This window comes from Mirounga leonina, unplaced genomic scaffold (genome assembly GCF_011800145.1).
Source record: "Mirounga leonina isolate KUSES-001 unplaced genomic scaffold, KU_Mleo_1.0 Mir_82, whole genome shotgun sequence".
Lineage (NCBI taxonomy): Eukaryota > Metazoa > Chordata > Mammalia > Carnivora > Phocidae > Mirounga > Mirounga leonina.
In genome coordinates this window covers 51,530,844-51,538,278 of record NW_023270825.1, presented here as the reverse complement: position 1 = coordinate 51,538,278, position 7,435 = coordinate 51,530,844, and the positions used below count along the sequence as shown (strand labels likewise).

General features: G+C 35.7%; 1 pseudogene; it reads right to left on the bottom strand.

Annotated features, from left to right (window-relative positions):
- Nucleotides 1-5,271: 5,271 nt before the first annotated feature.
- Nucleotides 5,272-6,452, bottom strand: LOC118002541 (annotated as a pseudogene).
- Nucleotides 6,453-7,435: the final 983 nt, after the last annotated feature.

Genomic DNA, 7,435 nt, shown 5'->3' with positions numbered 1-7,435 from the left:
CTTTTTTTATTCAGCTTCATTACTTACAACCTTGGAGTATGTTGGGGTATAGAAAAGAAATGTAAGGCATATTATCAGTTCTCAATTTTTAAAAAATGATATACATACATATAAACATGCACAAAATAACATTTTCTGGCTTTCTCATTCATTGAGTAGTGGACTATATAATTTCTGGTCATTTTGGATTTCATACAGTTGTTTTAATATGCTGTATTTATTATAATACCGCTGCATGGCTTTCCTTATAATATTCTCTCTTTCTAGAATGTCATTCCTCCCTTATTCTCCTGATTGATCTGCTTGCTTCCTTACTTATCTATAAAGATTCAATTGAAGAGTCACTCCCTCTATGGTAGTTCTCCCCAGTAACTCCTTCCCTTAATGTCCTATTAAAAATAGTCCTTTTCTTTGTGTTCCTTCAGTACTGTGTACATGTACCTTTTCTTAGAGCTAGAGAGCACTTGATCGCTCTAAAAATCAGCAACAACAACAAAACAAGAGCTTTATGTCTGTGATCATTTATGGTCTCCATTATGTATTAGGTAATTTCCTATATAGAAAAAAAATCTGCTTGTCAAAATCTATAGGGATAAAATATAACAAATCATTGAAAAACTGCTCCAGAATCAAATTCTTGGAGTGATAATGTGTTTGTTGCACTTTAAAAAGGTTTCAGTCTCCTTTTTCTTTTTTGACTGTGAACTCCTTGAGAGAAGAGACTTTGTCTCTTTTAATTTTGTATTTTCCCTACTTAAAAATGTGTTTTGCCCATTGAGGGACACAATTGCTATTTTTTGAATGAATGGATGAGCAGCCAGGGATCTGGTAAATAATGTACATTCTTTCTGCTTGCTCAGTGTGTTGCATATTTTTCATTTGCCCCTCACGATCCATTATCTGCCCTTGCTATTTTGCTGCCCTGGGGCCTGCCTTTTAAGCCTTATGTTAATGGGCTCCCATGACCTCTAGATCTCAGTTGAGTTTAGCCAAAGGTTATTCCTAGAAGGGGATTGGAGGGAGAGAGGGTTTATTTCCCAGGCACTCTTCTTGTGAGTTCATTTTGGGTTAGTTGTGTGCCTTACTGAAGATCTTTGTGACTCACAATAGGGTTTCTTTACAGGACCCTTTGCTTCTTGATTTTAGTAACTCCTCCTTTCCCTTATCCCTTTGGACAAATCTTCTAAGTACTATACTATCTCTTGTGGTCCCTCTATACCTCATTTATATCTTTGCAATTCATCTCTTCATAAACAAATTTTCTTGAATTACCTTAATTTGAGTGTTCCATTTGTTTCCTGTTGGGACTCTAACTGGTAAACTCAACAAGCATTCTTTTGCTTTTCCCTTGGATGAAAATTCCTCTTTTCCTTTCAAGAACACCATTTCTCCATGTGTAGTTCATGGGGCTGATCCCACCCATTGTTCCAGGGATTGGCACATGACTTAGATTTGGTAGAGTAGCTATCCCTCTAGCTTGAGTTATTGGTTTATGTACAGGCTTAGTGCCAGATGCATTTCTTTTTTTTTAAAGATCTTATTTATTTATTTGACAGAGAGAGACACAGCGAGAGAGGGAACACAAGCAGGGGGAGTGGGAGAGGGAGAAGCAGGCTTCCTGTGAAGCAGGGAGCCTGATGTGGGGCTCGATCCCAGAAACTTGGGATCATGACCTGAGCCGAAGGCAGATGCTTAATGACTGAGCCACACAGGCGCCCCCAGATGCATTTCTTATCTTGCTATTTTCTCTAGCACTACTGGGAAGGAGGCAGTCTTTCCTGAAATTATGGTAAACTGGGATTATGTGGGAGCTGTCTTTGTCTTCATGTGGAGAGTCTTTATAAAAATGAAGCTAATATATATGGTATTATTAACATTCACAAACTATGGTTGTGTGTTAGCAACTGGGAGAAATAAAATGACTATATTTGAAGGATGTGTTGTACTGATTTATGACCAAAGCATCCAGAGAACAGAGGTCATTTTGTTTCTGTATATGTCTGCATACCTATTAGCTTGTGCTTGCCAAGATTTAAATACTAATGATTCTAATTCTAGGATTATAAGAAATTTATCTGCATGATATTAAGAAGCTTATCTATTTAAAATTTTTTCAAAACATTGTAGCATGGATGTTTTCTACCCTTTTTCTTATGTATTTTGGGTTTCCAGTAAATGTCTTATTTTCCTACCTGAAAAATATTTGTAAGCTTAGTCTTTTTATTCCTCCATAGACCACTGTTTTCCAAATAAAGATTACTGGGTTTAGCTTTAGTTTGAAGGAATCTATCAAATTGATTTCACTTGTGATCTAAGTTTTATTTTCACTTAAATCTCTAGGGCAGGAAACCTACCAGTTGCACTAACTCTTAGTGAGAATTCTGAATGAAGCTGAGAGCAAATTGCCAAAGGCAAAAAGAATATATTCTTGAAAAATGCCTTGTTTCTGTCTGCATCTCAAAATAATTCAAACATGATAATTTCCTCAAGCAGGATTTTAAGGTGCATAATGTATCTAAGAGACATATTTCCTAAGACTCCAGCCAGTTAGGCAGGTCTTAGAATTCAAAAGTCATGGTTGCATTTTTATTTAAATGAGTCTGAACATTCAAACCAGGCTTCTTTTCCTGAAGGAGATGGAAATGAAAACAACAAAAACAATGTGGTTTTTTTTTTTTTTTTTTTGGATGCTTTCCATTACCCTGTTTTCCAGTAAAAACAATGTGTTCATTATTAAGGGTTGGGATGCTTCTTGATCTATTTAAAAGCTAATGAAAGAGTTACAAATTTCTATATGTAAATGTCAAGTTTTTTTTCAGGAATTAAAATTCTTTCAAATAACACAGTTGAGATTCTTTTTCTTAAGGTTTGATCCTTTGGACCTCAATTGTCAGTTTTTCTAAAAGGAAAATACTGCAGAAACAATATATTTCAGTCCGGGATATAGAATCACATGCCTTCTGATTTGGTGGTTATAATCCAGAAACACCTGCTATTGAGTCTGAATCTTGATTGTTTAGCTCTTCTTCTGAGTTTCAGAGGTACCCCTGTAACCTCCCTTCAAAATTCCCACCCTCTTATTTAGTAGGGTTTTTCCTTTTTTTTTTTCTGCACTAGACTGAGTTGATTCTGTTGCTTGCAATGAAAATATTTTAATTATGTATTCTAAGTGGTTGCACTATCTCTTTATGATAAGAGGCAATGGAAGATGGCTACCCCCAGGAAAAGCACAAATCTTATAATAATTTTACTCCAAAAGTATTAATAACTCTTTCAAAAGGGATTAGAATAAATTTTAGTAAAGAAAATCGAGTGACTGCTATCAGCAGTTGTTATGCCCACTTTCATATATAATATTTCATTTGACTCTATATTAGTTTACTAGGGCTACTTAACAAGTTACCTCAAACTAGGTGACTTTAAATAACAAAAGTTTATTCTCTAACAGTTCTGGAGGCCAAAATTCCAAAATCAAGGTGTTGGCAAGGTTGGCTCCATCTGAAGTCTCGGAGGGAGAATCTGCTCCATGTCTCTTTCCTAGCTTCTGGTGACTGCTGGCAATTCTTTGCACTTCTTGGCTAGTAGCTGCATAACTTCATTTTCTTCCTTAGTCTTCCCTTCTGTGGCTCTGTCTTCTCCATTTCTGTCTCTTATAAAGACACATGTCATTGGATTTAGGGCCCACTCTAAATCCAGGATAATCTCCCATTTGAGTTTCTTAATTAAATCTGCAAAGACACTATTTTAAAATAAGGTCACATTAAGAGGTACTGGGTATTAGGACATATCTTTTTGGGATTGCTATTCAACCCATTAGATCCTTCAGTAGTCTGTGGGATGGGTGACAATGTTATCCCCCTTTCACACATGAGTAAGCAGAGGCTGAAATCACATAGCCATCACGGTGGAAGAGCAGGACACCAACCAAAACCTCATTCTAAGACCAGTGCTCTTTCTTCTATGTCACAGCTTCTCTTGACATACTATTTTTGCTTACATAATCATTTCATCTTTTAAATAGAAAAAATACATATTTTAACATTGTTCATAGGTTTGACATAGTTGTATATTTTATCAGCATTATGTTTAGTTTCCTTGATACAAAATGATTCTTAACAAGCTATTCCTAACAAAATTCCTCAGCTTTTCAGAAAGCAAAGGAAATTAAGAGAGAAACCAAATATATTTTTCCTCATCATCCTCAGCCATTATTTTTTTTTACTTACGATTTTAATCTTCTGTTTATATTGCTCTCCTTCTGCTTACTCTCATCCCACTTCCAGATCCCTGGGGTTCAGCTAGTGACGAGCACTCTTGAAGAAGCCCAGGGAAGGCATGCTGGCTCTGTCTACAATCCCCTTTTCTTGGCACTCTGTGTAAATAATCAAGGATGCACCTGTCCCATTACAGACATGGGAATAACGCCATGATGCATGTTTGAGTTTTGGTTTTTAAAAGCATCTATTTTGTAGACTAGTCCTGTTGAGGCCAGGCCACAGAGAGCACAAGGTAACATGTGAATAAACTTGCTGCAAGGTATGACACATGGCAGTAATTTGCCTGAGTGATCTAAGGAGCCTTGTCTATCTTCCCATGCTTTTCTAATATTTGGAATATTCTACAATCTCACAAAACTCAAATATCCAATTCATATTGAGTCATGTACAGAAATTCAGAACATATAGGAAAGATGTAATAATTGGTTTTCTAAACCAATTCTTCATTAAAAAAAAGTTTACGTTCCTATATCACTGAATGCTTGCCTTATATTAATCTGATTTTATTGCTTAAAAAGGGGTTACAAAATAAACAATATGTAAGTAAAAAGACTAATCTAAAAAATTGAGCATTAGAATTTTTTTCAAATTAAATGCCTACTCACACATTCTACCTTCACAAAAATAATTCTTCCTTGAAGTCAGTCCCACATTTTCCAAGAAGTCCTGAATTCCAGGTTTTGATGTCCTCTCTTCTCGGATTTGATTAGCAATTAGTTTGTACTCTACAATTTAATTTTTTTATTATTTAGCATGTACATTATAGTTTTGAGTGCTTATCTCATATCTTATCACCAGACTTTCCAGAAATTGGTACTTGCCCTGGTACCTACAAGTAATAGCCAACATGGCAGATATTGAGCTATGACTGACACAAGTACAAACTACAATTATTTTAAGTCCAGAGCTGATAGCACCATATTTCCTACTGTATTACATAATACTTAACATTATTGCAGGTTTGCTATGTACCAGGTACTGTTCCAAATATCTTCTATATATTCACATCAGTTTGTGGAAAATTTGAAGACTGAATGGTTTGTTGGGAAATCACAGCAGCATTGTTATTGTTTTGAGGAATATAATTTTCATCAAAGTTTTGGTTGATAGCCGTTTCTGGAGGATACTATTGCTATTACGCAAAGTCAGGATCAACCTGACTTTCATCTTCAGTTTCCTCTTCCTTTCTGTCCCTTTTCAATGTTTTCAAGTATTCACATTTTTTATCAGTGCCTATTCAAATCAGTTTGGATAGATGAGGCTGTTGATTAATTCTGTCAACAAGTGAATAAGAATTTGAGTGATTATACTCTTTTATTAAATTTTTTGCACTAACATTCTTGGCAGCTGATTCAAAAGTATTAAAATTATCAATATTGTAGGTGGACTTATGAATGAAAGAAGTCCAATCTTTAGTTTCTTTAGTTTGGCTTTACCTTGGTGAGCTTTTGTAGGAAGAGCAGCACATTTAGGGACTAAGACTTCATACCACTTGAACCAGCCTTGTTCTTAACTGGCTATAACTAAAAATTTTCTACTCCTGGGAATCCAGATATCTGCCAGTCTTTTATTATTTTTATTATTATTATTTTAAGGATTTATTTATTTATTTTAGAGAGAGAGAGAGGGAGTGTATGTGAATGGGGGGAGGGGCAGAGGGAGAGAATCTTCGTGCAGACTTCCCACTGAGCATGGAGCCTGACATGGGGCTCAGTCCCACAACCCATGAGATCATGACCTGAGCTGAAAGTAAGAGTCAGTTGCTTTACTCACTGAGCCACCCAGGTTCCCCTCTGCCAGCCTTTTGTATCATCTTCCTCAATGACAATCGTTCTCAGTACTCTAGATAAAGGTTTTAGAGGCTATTCTAAGAAAGAAGCTTAGGAGACTTATTTGCTTGAGTATTTATGTGTTTGTGCATGTAGGCCCTATATACCTAGAGCTAAAGATGTTCAATTTAGTTATATCTCATATTCAGGAGTAAAGGATATAGGATCTTCAGGCTCAACCTGTTTGAATTCTCACTTGTCTCCCCTTGGCATCTCCCATTCCCGCCCTTGGTTTCATTGTTAGGGACATTATTTTTGTGGAGTCATTTTTTCTTGAATGGAAATTACTGCTATAAGAATAGGAACTTCTACCATAGTATCTTTTCCACAGATACCACAAATTCATATGTTAAAGTTCTAACCCCCAGTGTGGTGGTATTTGAGATGGGGGCTTTTTGGGAGGTAATCAGGTTTAGCTGAGGTTTTAAGAGTTGGGTCCTTATGATTGGATTAGTGCCCTTAGAAGAAGAGACCAGAGAGCTTGCTATCTCTCTCCCCACCATGTCAGGACACAGCATAAAGATGGCTATTGGTAAGGCAAGGAGAGAGCTCTTACCAGGAACCTGACCATACTGGTACCTTGATCTTGGACTTCCCAGCCTCCAGAACTGTGAGAAATAAATGTCTGTTGTTTAAGCCATCCAGTCTATGGAGTTTTGTTGTAACATTTCAAGCAGCCTAAGACAGTATATCCCTTTTAATAATTTATGTTTTCAATACCATTTATTCCTTGTATACGTCACCCAATTTTTCTTACCTTACAGTGTTATCTTCATTAGGATGCCGAATACCAGAGTCAAAAGTATTTGGAGAATTTTGTTATCTATGATTTACATCATAGCAACTTTTTGTCCATGAAAAATTTTCATAATGCTTCTCAAAATCCAGAGATGATTTTTGATGGTAGAGAAGAAAAATTAAAGTTATGCTGTGCCATTTTGGAAGTCTGATTCAGTAAAAAACTGTCTTCAGTATCTCATGGCAAATCCCAAATCCAACAGGACTGCACAGAAATGTGTTAGAATTTTTCTTTGAAACTGTGTTTTCAGTTTGTTTTTTAAACTTTGTTTTCTTTGAAATAATACCCAGGTTTGGGTTTTTTTTTAAAGATATATAAATATATATCTTTAAAACATGTAACTGTTTGACATAGAATTTAAAGTCAGTCATAAAATTTCAAGTCGGAATTTTACAAGTCTGTTAAAAATTTTTATATGACGATCCTCAAAATTAGCCAATTTCTTTGTTTTAAGATCATAATGTATTCTGAATCCTGTTTCTATATTGTTCCAAGTACTTGTACAGTTGACATCTTTTCCAGATGAAATA